This window comes from Cavia porcellus, unplaced genomic scaffold (assembly GCF_034190915.1).
Source record: "Cavia porcellus strain 051 isolate PalLab524CR breed Dunkin Hartley unplaced genomic scaffold, mCavPor4.1 scaffold_8, whole genome shotgun sequence".
NCBI lineage: Eukaryota > Metazoa > Chordata > Mammalia > Rodentia > Caviidae > Cavia > Cavia porcellus.
Genome location: NW_026947491.1, coordinates 33,644,964 through 33,659,781, shown reverse-complemented (window position 1 = coordinate 33,659,781; position 14,818 = coordinate 33,644,964). Strand labels below are relative to the sequence as shown.

Genomic DNA, 14,818 nt, shown 5'->3' with positions numbered 1-14,818 from the left:
AGGGGAGAAGGTGAAGAATCATGTAGTACAGATAGCAGCTATTGGGTTATGATAGCATAATGTTAGTGGGAATGAGGAGGAAATTTGATTCATATGGAACAAAAATAAAAGGACTTAATTTTATTTGGCTAAAAGGAGGGAAAAATTGAAGGTGATCCATTATCACTCTGAAGATTGTCCTTGGTCTTTCAAATTAAGTGAAAAGCTAATGCCAAACTGTGGTGCTATTTAAGTATGAGAGATTTTTCAGGGAATTGACTACTAAGCATTCTAACCTAGCTTTTATAAAACTGATGATATATTTTGTCAGTGCTTACCAAAGACTGCTTTAGTATTTGCTAAAGAATCAAATCTTCTTTGCCATCACCTCTTAGGAGTGTAGGAAAAATTGTGTTCTGGACTTTTTCAGAAGTGTTGCAAATTAAATATAATAGATCTTCTATTATAGATTCTTGAACTGGTGAAGAATATTCTTCCTTGCATTCTGTAAATACACATAAGCAAGTGACAAGAAGGATTATGCTGAACCTGAGAAAGAAATTTAATTGCTGTAGTATAGCTAGCTTGGATTTTCAGTTTCCAAACTATTCCTCAGATATACCTCAGAGATAACTGAGGGGTAAGAATAAATACCAAGCAAATCAGAGGGACTCAGAGATCAGTATCTTGAGTTCAAGAGAAAACCTGGAGATTTCTTTATATTGAATTTCTTGTAATATTTTGTTAGCATGATGATTCTGTTGCAAAAATGATTAAACAAATATTTCTACTATACTTACTATTTGAATTTTACTGAGAAGTCAGATAGTTGAATTATTAACACATTATTTTATTATTTGTAGGTAGAGAGAATGATCTAGATCTGTATAGTCTTTTACCAGTTGTTAGGAAAACAGAAAATGGCCACAAAAGGATAAGTAGCATTACTGAGGAATATGGATAACCAAGACTCTTCAGACTGCTGCAGGGCTCCCACATACATTTCATTTCTAAGTTTTTGCCCTGAAACCAAATATTATGTTATATAAATGTCTTCAGTAGCCAGGTGTGGTAGCACACACCTGTAATTCTAGCATTTGGAAGGCAGAGGCAGGAGGATCCCTGAGTTTGAGGCCAGCCTGGGCTACATAGTGAAACTTCGCCTCCAAAAAAAAGTGTTCTGCATACCAAATTTTTATGTGTATTGAGGGAAAACCACTAAAGCTAATTGATAATTTTGCAGATCAGTTCTCTTAAAATTTTCAAAATAAAATAGTATTTTTCAAGCTTGTTGAAAAAAGACAAATAGTCATGACAAAATTTTGTTTTTCTTTTGGTGGTGTAGGATCTAACCAAGGCATTTGGACATGCTAAATGTGCACTTTCCCATTGAACCCCTGCATCTGTATCTCGCTGGCAAAACTTTTTATCCCTATTTTCCCTCTTCAGTGTTTGACCTCACAGTATTTTAATTTTGCCCCTCAGATACATTTCACAGACACTTGCCAAATCACACAACAAAACAAAACCTCTTTTAGCTTCTAACTTTCTTTCTTTCTGATTCTCTACAAAAATCTCAGATCTCATCTTAGATAAGATGATGCATCTTAGAGTGGTTGGGAGAGGGAGATGTCAGCAGCCCAGATGGAAGTTACTGTGGGACCCTAGGGGTTTTCCGGAGCAGTTTTCATCCCTTTGTGCTTCTTCATCCCTTGGTAGGGAGCTTATGCTGAAGTTCTTTGGCTCTGAACTGAATAGTCTCCAGATGCATTTCTAAAAACAGCATAATACTCATACTGCAGATCTACCCATTCATTCAAGTATACAGCTTATTGATTTTTAGTGTCTGTCTCCTCCACGGTCACAAGACATCTGGTCCTCTGTGCCAGCTCCTTTGAAGGCCCAGCCCTGTCTGACTGCCTATAATATTTCTAACTCACTCAGCCACCTGTAACATTACTCCCTCTGAAGAAGCAACCTGAACTGCCGTGAGGGGGTAATGGGCAGTGACCCATCTGGCTTCTTCAGGCTGAAGGGGGGTGGTAGTTGTTGAATGGCAGTCAGGAGTACTCTGCAGAACTTTTATCTATTGGCCTTCAGTAGATACCAGGTGTTTTGATCTTGGGTAGACGTACAGCCTTAAGTCTAGAGGAAACAAAGGCAAAGAAATGATAAAGTATGCCTTTTTCTTTCCTAATTGTGTGGATTTGAGTCTTTCGTTTTTTTTTGGAGAAGGCTGGCTAAGGATTTTCAATTTTATTTAATCTTTCAAAGAACCAACTCTTTGATTCATTGATTCTTTGTATTGTTTTTTTAGTTTCCAGTGTGTTAATGTTTGATCTTCCTCCCTTTTATGAGCTTTGGTTTCGGCTTATTCTTCTTTTTCTAGAAGTTTGAGGTTCATAATTAAGTTGTTTATATGCACTTTCTATGTTTTCCAGACATGGGTATTCATTGCTGTAAGTTTCCTTCTTATGACTGTTTATATTGTGTCCTTAAAGTTCTGGTATGTTGTGTTGTCATTGCCATTTAATTGTAGGAAATGTCGAATTTCTTCTTTAATTTCATGTATGATCTTTGGTTATTTTGAGTGTTATGTTATTTAGTTTCCATGTGTCTATGACATCTCTGTGTTTCTTTAGCCATGGATTTTCTTTTTTTTTTTTTTTTGGTCTTTTTCGTTTTTATCGGTATCAGGGATCGAACTCATGACTGCCTGCTTGCAAGGCAGGCACTTATGTCACTGAGCTAAATCCCCAGCCCCTAGCCGTGGATTTTCAATTTCATTGCACTGTGGTCTGATAATTTGCGTGGGATAATTTGAATTTCTTTACATTTACTTAAGCATGTTTTGTGAGCTAGTATGTGGGCTGTTTTGGAGAACAATCCATGTACAGTTGAGATGAATGTGTATTCTGATGTGATGTGGAACACTCTGTATATACATCTAAAAAGCCCATTTGTTAAAAACTTGGTTCCCTTCTAATATTTCTTTTTTTTTTTTTTTTGTCCAGTTGATCTGTCTGTTGTTACTGTTAGGTATTCAGACATCCCAATGCAATTGATGTTTATTCGATTTTTCATCTTTATTAATATTTGTCTTATATAGTTGGATGTATTGGTATTTGTTGTATATATATTTATGATTGTCATCTCTTCCTTTTGAGTTGTTCCTTTAAAAGAATGTGGAGACTCTTTAACTCTCTTAATCAGTGGCTTGAAATTCACTTTGTCTGCAAATAGGATTACTACCTCTGCTTTTTCCTGGGTTCCTGTCACATGGAGTTTTGTTTTCCATTCTTTGACTTTCAGTCTGTGAACTTTTTGAATTATATGTTTCTTGTATGTAGCACATTATTGAATCTTGCTTCTTGATCCATTCTTCCAGTCCGTGTCTGTTGATTGGTGCATTGAGATCATTTACATTGATGGTTATAACTGATACCCTTTTTTTAAAAAAAAATATACTTTTGCGTACTGGGAATCAAACTCAGGGCCTCCTGCTTGCTAGGAACTGATTTGTATTGACTTACCCTGATTATTTTTTCCTGCTGTTGGTTCTCACTCTCAGTACTCCCAAACTTCCCCCGCGAACACTTGTTTTCCATGCATGGTGGATTCCTTCTGTTGGGCTTCATGGAGTTGCAGTTCTTTTTTGTTTTTGTACTGGGAATTGAACTCACGACTGTGCGCTTGCAAAGCAGGTGCTTATGCCACTGAGCTAAATCCCCAGCCCTAGTTGTAGTTCCTATTATCTCTTTCTGGAATGCCCTTCAGAACATTTTATGTTTGGTGGATATACATTTCCTCAGATGTTCTTTGTCATGGAAGTATCTTATTTCTCCATCAATTTTGAAAAATAATTTTGGAGGGTATATCATTCTGAGTTGAAAGTTACTTTCATGTAGAACTTTACTCCAAGCTCTTCTTGTTGAGTTGTGTGTGAGAAGTCAGCTGTGATTCTGATGAGTTTTCCTTTATAGGTAATTTATTTCTTTGCCCTAACAGCTTTTAGATTCTCTTCTTGTGCTGAATTTCTGGAATTTTGACTGTAATATGCTTTGCTTTAGGTTTTTTTTTTTTTTTTTATCACAGCTAATAGGAGTGCTGTATGTCTCACTTATCTGAATGTCAAATTATTTTTCTCTACCTGGGAAGTTTTCTGCCATGACATCTGTGAACAGTTTTTTAATATCATTTGTGCTATCTTTTGCTTTTTCACTGACTCCAATCTTTTGTTATTCTCTTCATCATCTAGCAGCTTTTGAATTAATTTCTCATGGTCCCTTGCTACGTTTAAGGAATCTCATGGTCACTAACCACAAGCCTGTCTTCTGTACCTGAGATTTTGTCATAACATTGACTCATGCTATTGTGGATACTTTTTAATTTTCCTGGATAGCTGCTTGATTCTGTCCTATGAATTCCATTTTTTGCTTCTATCATTTTATTAAGCTCTTCTCTTTTTTTTTTTTTTTTTTTAATCTCTGTCGGTTCTAGAGTCACTGAAATCTGATTTCTGATTTCTGAAACCAGAAATCAGAGCCTGGTTTCTGATGGACTAGAACCCAGGTGAAGCCAGACCAGACATTCTGCCACATAAAAGAAGCTTTATGGCGGGGAGAGAGAGGGTGGACTGCCTTGCAGATCAAATCAGCTGCTGTTCGGCTTGGGGAAAGGGTTTTTAAGGGTTATTTGGGGAGGTGGTGTCTGTGTGGGTGAGCCAAGTGCGAGTAGCAGTGTGACACAGTCAGCATCAGGTTCCCTCCTGGGCAGGATTGACTTTTGTGGTTGGGACAGTTCTGGGAGGTTTTTTTTCTTGCAGCCCTAGTGTGAACAGATTGACCACCTTGGAAGTTTCTTATAACCCAAGCATGAACAGGTGCGGGGGACAGGCTGATCCTTTATTCCAGCCTTTTGTTCTTAGGAATCAGGTAATGAGGTCTTTTTGGCTGCTTTAGGCTGGCTTGAGCCAAAATGGGAAGGCTAGGCTGGGGATGTAAGGGTCACTGTCCGGATCAGCTGTGGGTGCTATCTGATGAAAGAAATCTGGGAGCAGCATCTGGTTAAAATTTTTGGTGGTGACTTTTGTAACTGTGTTGTGGACTAGAGAGATGACACATGGCGCAAATATGAGCATGATGCAGAGGCCTGCAAGTGGGCGAGGAGTGGTGAGAGCCGAGAGAGGAGCTTAGAGGAGAAGCTGAAGGGGGAGCCTGAAGCATTGTAGGTGGGGTCTGAGAGGAGACATAAGGGTCTGATTACAAGGAATGGGGGTGGGGCTGAGAGAGCCTGAGGGTGCTCTACAATAGAGACGGATGGCAAAGAAAAATGTCTCTTTAAGGTCTAATACAGGAAAGTGAGAGATATACATAAGGAATATGAGACAGTAAGGGTTAGGCCCCAAAGAGTAAATTGGCACTATGTCATTGTTAATAGCTATGGGATCTTGGACTATGTGATAGGAGCTGCTGGACTTGAGGACAGGGAAAAAGGGGTGTCCTAAGGTAAGTAAGTGACTTTTAGAAACCCATTAATTAACAAGCAGAAGATTATGGGTTTGAGCTCCCGTTGAAGTTTAGGGGCTACTGGGTATTAGGGAAAGGAGGGAAGACCGAGGGGTGTTTGAGGCAAATTAACATCAGAGTAATGTAGGTGGTGGGAGTAGGATTGAAGGTGTTTCAAACTGTAGGATTGATGAGGGAGGAGGGGAGGGACTAAATCAGCTGCACAGAGTGGTTGGGATTGGAGTATGAGAGCCATGAGGAGGGAGACAGTATAAGGTAAATTGGTTTTGGAGCAGATTTTTATCACAAAGGGGTGCAGAACAGGTTGGAATAATAAGACAGTTGTGTGTAAAGAAATGGTTTGGAATTTGCAGGGAGTAGATTTTGTCTAGGGAGGTCGTGTACATTTTCTGTCAGCTCTTACAACAGAAACTGCAGACTGGGAAAATCGGCTTGAAAACTCAGGAATAACACTATGGGTGGTCTCCATGTCAACAGAGAAAGAGAGTTTTACCTGAGATGTCCAGTGAAACTTGGAGCTCTGAGAGAGATACCTCTTTGAGGCCGTGGACCCCAAGCCCCACTGATTCCCTTCAGTGGCAATGACGCAATGCCGAGCAGATCAGCCGATGATGAGTCTGAGGCCACAGTGCAGTTGCACTTCCAGTGGCCCTCTTGGTTGCACCTGGGACTGTTCCCAGTCATGGCCACAAGTTAGGGCAGGCTTGTGTCCAATAGTTTTTTTTTTTTTTTTTCCTGCTGCACTGAAGCATGGTGGGGAGGGGAGCTGGGTATTTTTGGCCTGTGTTTTATCTCTTGAGTGCTGCTGCTGCTACAGCCTCTGCAGTCAGAAGTTGGCCTTGAAGTTTAGCTTAGAATGCAGCCTTTTTTTCTTAAGGTTGTTCTGGAATGTAACCTTTGAGGTTGTCTGTTTTTGTTGTTTTTGTCTATTGTTGAAGACATGGAAAGTCATATCTAAGAGGTCTCCTTGGAGACATTGAGAACCAAGGTCTGAAGTTTTGAATTTAGTCTGAATGTCTGATGTTGTTTAGAAAATAAAGTGGGAGTTTTAACCCTTTTATTGAGGGGACAGAGTAGCAGTGAGAATAGATCAGAGAAGGGGGAAGAAAGGGACATGAATGTAGATTAGAGGAGAAGATAGCAGCAGTGGAGAATATGGGGAGCTTTATGAGTATGGTGGGAGGGTAAGAGTAGAAGGGATATTAAAGTCAGCGGGATAAGGGCAGTGTGGAGGGTCAGATGGGTCTGAAAAGGATGGTACAGAAGGAAGGAAGGGAGTCGGTTACAGAGAGCAAAGGAAGCTTGGGCAGAGGGCACCTTGGACTATCTTCCATTGCTTTGACAAATATGTAAATTCTGGAGGATATTAAAGTCAAGAGTACCTTCAGGGGGGCAAATTTTACCTGCTGTCTGACTGGCATTGGGGCCAAGCAGTCTGGCAGAGAAAGGTCAGGCATTTGGCTTTGAGTTCAGTGAAACAGAGAGGATAGTGGAGGGCTGATTGGAGACAGGTGAGGACCGAGGTATGTTGTAGAATGGGAAATGATTGATTGCTCTCCATAATGAGGATCAGGCAGAGGAGAGACGCTGAGATGGAAAAGAGGCTGAAGGCAAAAATTGTCTATAGAAAGCCCCAAGAGGCATGTAGGACCACAGGCTCTCTGAGCAGGTGTCTCTGGTCAGAGAGGGGGTCAAGTGTAGAGGGAAGAGCAGCTTGGCTTATCCAGCAGCTTTTGAGTGAGGGGCAGGAAGCCTGGAAGTGTAAATGAGCTCTTCCATAGAGGACTGTTGCCTTCATGGAAAGGAAAAGAGAAAGATGAAAATGAAAATGCAAAAGGCAAGTTCATCAGGCGTGAAGTCTTGGGAAGTGCCCTGAGAAAGCTCTGTAAGGGAAAGTGATTGGGAAGTCCCGGAGTGTCTGGGAGGAAATATGGGTCAGCGCAGAAAGAGGAGTTGGAGTTGATGATGTGTGTGTGTTGGGGGCGGGGGAGGCATAAATGGAACTCACAAATTTTGAAGTGTCTGGATGCTGGTGTCAGCAAGGGAACCTTTGGGGGCTTGCAGTTTGAACAGTCTCAGTTGGCTGCAGACTGAGGGGGAGTTTCCCCATCAAGATGGACTGGAACCCACAGGAAGCCAGACCAGACACTCTGCCTTGAGAGGGCAGCTTTGTTGGGCATGGGGGTGGGGGTGAGGGTGGATTGCCTTGCAGACTTAAGACAGCCTTCATTTGGCTTGGGGAAAGGGTTTTTAAGGGTTTTTCCGGGGTGGGGGGGGGCTCTGTGGGTGAGCCAGGTGCGAGCAGCAGAGTGTGACATAGCATCAGGTTCCCTCCTGGACAGGATTGACTTTTGTGATTGGGACAGTTCTGGGAGGTTTCTTTTCTTGCAGCCCTCGTGTGAACAGGTTGACCACCTGTTCTTTTCTTGCAACTCAAGCATGAACAAGCCGGAACCTTTAGTTTCCATTTTGGCAGTTATCTGACAAATTACTTGTGATTTGATTTTTTTCTAGAGCCTCATTTTGTTATCACTTCAAAGAGGTTAGGTGGGTGACTTTTGAATTGTCTCACCTCATTGCACCCTGTCTTTGGAGAAGTAGATGTCTGGGGTTGTATCTTGTTTAAGTGTCTTCTTTTCTTTTGTTCATTTCTGTTTTTAAAATTTATCTCCTAAAGTTAGGCTTGTAAATTGCCTATTATGGTTGCTTTTTTGCTAGTATTTATAACCTTTAGGAAATGACTACTCCTAGATGTCTTCCAGGTATAGCTGGTTTTTGGGTTTTGCATCTGTGCAAGATTCTACCTCTTCAATTTGTTGGGGATAAGTAGTTGCTGCTTGCTTAGCCCAGCTCCTGGTTCTTTGATACTGCCCCACAATATTTTCTGTGACTCTTGTTCAATATCAGTCTTGGAATACCAGTAAAAACAGCTGGTTAGAAGAGTTATGTCACTTTTGGTTAAAATGGTACCATCAGCAATTACGATAGCCTCAAACATAGCCTAGAAAGTGACAGACTGAGGTAACCACTAATTTGCCATCTTTAACCACATAAATTAGTTTGTTGTTATATAACAAAATCTAAAATAAACCAGTAAATTATATGCAGTATACAAGTCCTTAATATGTCAATTTTGCCTGCATAGGTTACAATTTAAAAGGAATTAGGGAGGGCTGGGGATTTAGCTCAGCGGCATAAGCACCTGCCTTGCAAGCAGGCAGCCGTGAGTTCGATCCCCAGTACCGGTAAAAAGGAAAAAGACAAAAAAAAAAGGAATTAGGGAAAAAATAGAGAGGTAGAAGTAGAGGAAGAGAATGGAATTAAGACTGGTGAACAAAAGAGGACCATACTTAACGGGAAAGTGGTGCAGAAGACAGGAGGGAAAGAGAAGAAAGAAAAGACAAAACAGCAGAAAAACCACAAAAAGGCTGGAAAACACACTCATGTAAAAACAAGATCAAAAAAAAAAAAAGATCAAACAATGAAGGAGAAAAAAGCAAAAATAAAACTGCCACTACCACAACAAAAGCAAACGAGAGAAAAAGAAAAAAAAGTCTACTTTTAGATTATCTGTGCTGTCACTGAAGACAACATATGGAGACAGAGTTCAGATCTGTGTTGATTTATCCTAGCAAGCCCACAGTAGCTTTATAGCTGATGGCTGATAATGTCGGCAAGCCTGTATCTTTGATTTGCTTGAAGTTCGGGCTGCATTCTGGCCATGTTGGCCAAGACCAGACTCTTTCAGCTATAGTAGTGTGTGCACCTTGTGTGGGCTTGCTCTCATCCAGTGACTGCTAGGTGGATCCCACCGTTGTTCTGAGTTCTGAGCTCAGTTGGCCTCTTTCCAGGACGGCTCCTGGCCTGTCACTCTTTCCTGTGGTTTGACTGAGGCTCAGCACTCACCTCTACCTAGTGCAGTCCTTCAAGTCCACTTTTCCCTTCCACTGCTTCATCTCTCCATGGAGACCTCTAGTGTTGCAAGCAGTCACCCCATGTCCTCAGGTTTGAGCCCCTACTCTTGTGCAGTGAGTCCTGACTTACAGGAGAGGGTTTGCCAGCTGCCTCGTTCTTCTTTGTTGAAGTTTCTCTTTATGTTCTCTCTGTGGGCTTCAGTTCTTGCTTCAGATCCTTCCTTGGTCCAGGGGACCCATTTTCCTCCTCCTTTTCTTCCTGGTATTGCTAAGTGATTTTTTTCATAGTTCTTACAGCCAACAAGCAAAAGAGTCAGCACAGGTGAAATACTCATGGTCCTAAAGAATTCCAGGAAGACTGGAGTAATAAGCAGCTGAAAAAAGCCACTCGAGAGTTGCCATCCAGACATTGGAATATAGCAATACCAGGAAGAAAAGGAGGACAAATAACTAGTGGTTCAGTGTGACAATATTGCAGATTCATAGGGAAATTGCAAGAGAAAAATCTGGGAAGGAGTGTGTCATACCAAATAATTAAGAATTTTAAGAAAAAACATGATATGGCCATACATTTTTCGTTTATTTGTTTTAAAGAAAGATAACCTTTGATTAGGAGTGTAGCGTTGTGGTAGAGCACTTGCCCAGCATTGAAAAGGCCCTGAGTTCAGCCCCTAGCACTAAAGGGGGAAGAAAAAAAGCCCTGCTTGATAGTATGAAGATAAGTTGGGTAGACAATAGATAGGAGTTATCTTTTACTAGAGATAGCGATAGTGTGAGGATAGTATAAAGTTTCCAACGTTTTTTGCTTGGCCAAGAATTTGGAAAATGGTCTTTTGAAGATAACAAATGCGTGGAGCACATTATGACTTCAAGCTTTAGACAAGTAGAATTTGAGATACCTATGCTTTCTCCAGGCAGATACATCAAGTACACAGGTGTATATATATACTGATACAGAGTATATGTAAGTCTTGAGGTACAGTTACATTAGGATTATTTGTGTAGGTTTTTTTTTGTTCATCTGTTTTGTTTTTGCTTTGTCTTTTTGAGACAAGAGTCTCACAATGCAGTTCAGGCTGGCCTTGAGCTTACTTTGTAGCCCAGGCTGGTCTCTAACTCATAGCAGTCTTCCTGCCTCAGCCTCTTGAGTGCTGGGATCACACCTGGCAGTTGCTTGGTTTTGGAAACCAGGGACTTACAGTGGATGTTCAGGTTATAGCTGACCTCACATATGAACAGCTTGTATTACAACCGGAATTTGAGGTGATGATCAAAGTCTTGAATTGTAGCCAAATGCCAGCTGCTTGTGTGGTTATAAACAAAGACACACAGTGCATAATGTAACCATCAGTCTGAGCCCAGATATATATGTTTGTGGACATGATTTTGGTCAGTGTGTTATATAATTGCTACGATTACTGCTATCAAAGCATTTTGTGCCATTGAGGGGGTGGTTTCACAATTTTAAAGTGAGAACTGTAGTCATAGTGTAGCTAAGCATGTTGAATCTCAGAGCTGATAAAATGGCTGCTGAAAATTACACTCTTTGAAACACTGACACAGAGAAATTGTTTTTGTTCTCATCAAAGTTTCAACTGTGATAAAACTGGCCTTTTCTGGAAGAAAATGCCCAGCAGAAGATACATTACCCAGGAAGAGAAGAAAATGCCAGGCCACAAGCCTATGATAGATAGGCTAACCTTACTGCTGTGTGCCAATGCTAGTGACTTTAAGATAAAGCTTCTCTTAGTTTATCTCTGAGATGCCTAGAGTGTTTAGAAAACATAAAGTTATGAAGAATAGGCTAGAGGTCATGTGAAGATCTCATACAAAAGCCTGAGTAACAAGAGTACTTTTTTTTTGAGTGGATCTGGGAGGTGTTCTGTCCTACTGTTTTAAGAAATATCTAGAGAACAAAAGTTTACTATTCAAGGGTCTCTTCCTCATGGACAGTGCTCCTGCTCAGCCATGAAATTTGGAAGAATAATTGGCTGAGGAATTTCCATGGCTCTCAGTTGAGTTCCTTCCACCGAATACAACTTCTTTATTGCAGCCTACAGACCAGCAGGCTATAGCTAACCAGAAGCTGTACAGCAAGGAACTGTTCCTGAAGTGCTTCCAGATGGTCTCACCCCTTAAAGAATTCTGGGAAGAGCATTACAAAACCTTTCCCTGTTTGGGGTTAATTGAGAAATACTGGGCCAGTGTCTCTTAAGACACTGAGATCTGCCTGGATAGACGTATGGCCTGAAGTTATATGGGAGAGAGACTTTGAAGGCTGTGTAAAGGAGCTTGAACCTGCAATGGACCCTGTGGTTGATGACATTGTCACTACACCAGAGTCCATAGGCCTGCAGATACACAGTGGTGGTGTTGAGGAAGTGGTGGAGCAACACTCAGAGGAACTATCTACAGAGAAACTTCAGCAACTTCTGGCTGAGCCACAGAGAATGGCGGTTGGGGGGCTTTCTGAAGAGGAGGTAGTGTATCATCAGTCGGTACAGCAAAGTTCTTCTGAAATAAAGGAAATCTTGAAAAAACATACAGAGCTACAAACACTTGTAGAGAAGAACCACCCAGACAGAGAAGAAACCAATTGTTACATTCACTTGCTTAATGACAATGTCATATCCTACTCAGAGCAGTGTTAGAGAAAAGACAGAAATAGATAACCTTAGACTAGCCTTTAGTTGTGAAAAGGTGGAGACCTAGGGAGACTAAAGCAGGTCCAGTAGGCTACAGACTCTCTAGGGAGAGAAAGGACACCAGAGAGCCAGGTTCTTGCTGTTCTTATGGAAGGGGGGACTCTCCTTCCAAACAATACCATCTTTCCATCCCACCATCCCTTTCTGCAAGCCAAAGGTGTCAATTTGAATGGTGAGTACAGTATGACATTGTTGTTTCTGGTAAACTAGGCACATTTTGTAACTTTTTGGTAAATACACTAGAAGAGTTATTGATGTTTCTGGTAAATCACACCCATTACATAACACTTCTTTAAAAAAATTATGAAACGATTAGTGAAGGGGTGCTTTGGGAGATTTGGAATGCATTATGGGTATTTCTGTTACTTCTTATGGGAGAAATAGTATTGCCTCACAAGCAGCTTGAGCTGCAACCAGCCCTTGTGAATGAATTGAGTTTGTAAGTCATGTAAGGGTCCACTTACATGAATTGGCTGTAAGCATGTTTGCATAAGAGAAGAGGTTAAGGGCAGAAAACTGAGGTAAATCTGACATTTAAAGTGGGAAAATTAGAGGACAGCATAGGCATAAGAAGACTGAAGCCAGTGTGATGGTACCACACCTATAATTCCACTGTTTGGGAAACTGATGTGGGAAGATCCCACATTGGAGGCCAGCCTGGGCAATTTAGTGAGACACTGTCTCAAAATAAAATAAAAAGAGCTAGAGATATAGCGTACTGGTACATCAGTAGTTTGATTCCTAAGAAGTTGGTGGGAAGAACACTAAGAAAAAGCTATTTACTAGAGAAGGTAAGAACATGAACCATTGCCATTGTAGTTATGGTACAAGAGTCTTAAAGACTAGTCCTTCTTGTACTCTGTGACTACATTTCAAGACTCGTAGTGGATGTCTGGTACCTCAGATCAGATAATGCTGATCTTAGAAGGAGAGAGGAATATGTATATATGTATATGTGTGTGTGTATTCATGAATCTTTTGCCTATACATACATACATATGATAAAGTTCAGTTTATAAGTTAGGCATGCAGAGATGATATAATGAACACTGTAATATTTGTTATGTGACTAGTCTCTCTCACAGTATCTTATTTAGTTTTGAATTGTGGTTGACTGGATAACAAGATGCTGTTGCTGTGTCATGATACATAGAGGTCAAATATGAAGACCGAAAGTGTTTTTTGGTTTTACCATACTTGGTGATCTTTGTGTGGTGTCAAGTGGTAGACAAAAAAGACAAACTTGGTAAGAAAGTACAAGTAAAGTCATAAGAAAACTGAGATAGTTGGAAAAAGAGAGGGGTAGATAAATAAATAGAAATTATAAAGAGAGAACAGTTTTTCTTTAATATGGGAAAGACATGAATATATTTTTATGCTTGGAGAAAGGAATACTGTATCTATACGATAGAGTCGGGAATGGAAACTTACTAGCATTTACAATATTAAATGTGATGTTCTTGCTGAGCATGGTGGCAGATAACTATAATCGTAGCTATTTGGGAGATAAAGCAGGAGAATCATAGCTAGAGCAACTTAATGAGACCCTGTCTTAAAATAAAAAGAGCTTGCAGATATAGTTCAGTGATAGACTGCTTACCTAGTATGCATAAGGTTCTGACTGTAATGCCTACTACTGTTTCCCCTGAGATTGCCTTTAATTTTACTAATTAAAATACTAATTAGAAATTCAATTTAATTACAAACTCTTAAGTACCAGTTATATTTTTATTTTTTGTAACATAATTTTATGAGAAGAGTTATTTTTTATAATATAATTTTATGAGGAAGAAATGAAGTCTCTACAAAGTGAATCATTCTACTTAGATTTCTATTATGTAAGATTCCTGTTTTTCCTTGAGGTAGGTTTCATGGGCAAGCTTATCTGGAATTTGTGGGATTAATGTTGAATAAAACAATAAGAGTGTCCAGGATTTCAAAATATATTTATAGATTATTCATAGAAATTTTTAAAAATATCTTATAGTTTAGAGTATATTTTTAAACATTCATTATTTTATTTAATTTACCTAATTCTGAGGGACTAACCAAGCTTGAAGTCCAGAGAGAAGGCTAAGAAGAAATCTCATGAAAATTTATAGTAGTAGGAAATATATAGAGCAAAATAAATTTAAATTTGTAACGAAATAAAACGAAAAGAGCTGAAGAGGTATTAAAATTAAAATGGAGAGTTCTCATGAGAGGCAGACAGTCTTAGAGATTTAGAAATGTTAAAGTATTTCTGGGGTAGTATTCTAGCATGTGTTGAGACACTAGGTTTAGAATTGCTTAAAAGCATGTGGAGAGGAATGATTTTGTAACCAACACATTTTATGGGGAGGCAAAAATCTTGCTTATGTAGCCCAAACTGGCCTTTAACTCACTAGCCCAGGTTGGCTTCACACTCATGGTGATATTCCAGTCTTAGCCTTCCACGTGTTGAGATATAGGTGTACAGCACCACGCCCAATCCAAAATGGTTTTTCTTGATAGTTTCTAGAAGCCCTTGTTGTCACTGAGCAATTTTTTTGATATTTGAAGAAAGTTAAGATTGCTAGATAATAAGATAAAAGAAGTTAGAAGTTTTCAAGTATTGAGATTCTGCTTTGTACTATTTATAAATGTTCTTTAATATGGAGCTAAGAACTAAAGCTGGTTATTGTAATACGGTAGCATTTAAAGAATGGTGGAA

The 14,818-nt window shown here is 39.9% G+C and overlaps 1 protein-coding gene across 3 annotated transcripts in view; it reads left to right on the top strand.

Moving 5' to 3' along the window:
* Positions 1-14,818, top strand: part of Yaf2 (YY1 associated factor 2) — a 99,072-nt gene that overhangs the window by 69,323 nt on the left and 14,931 nt on the right. The window lies entirely within an intron of this gene.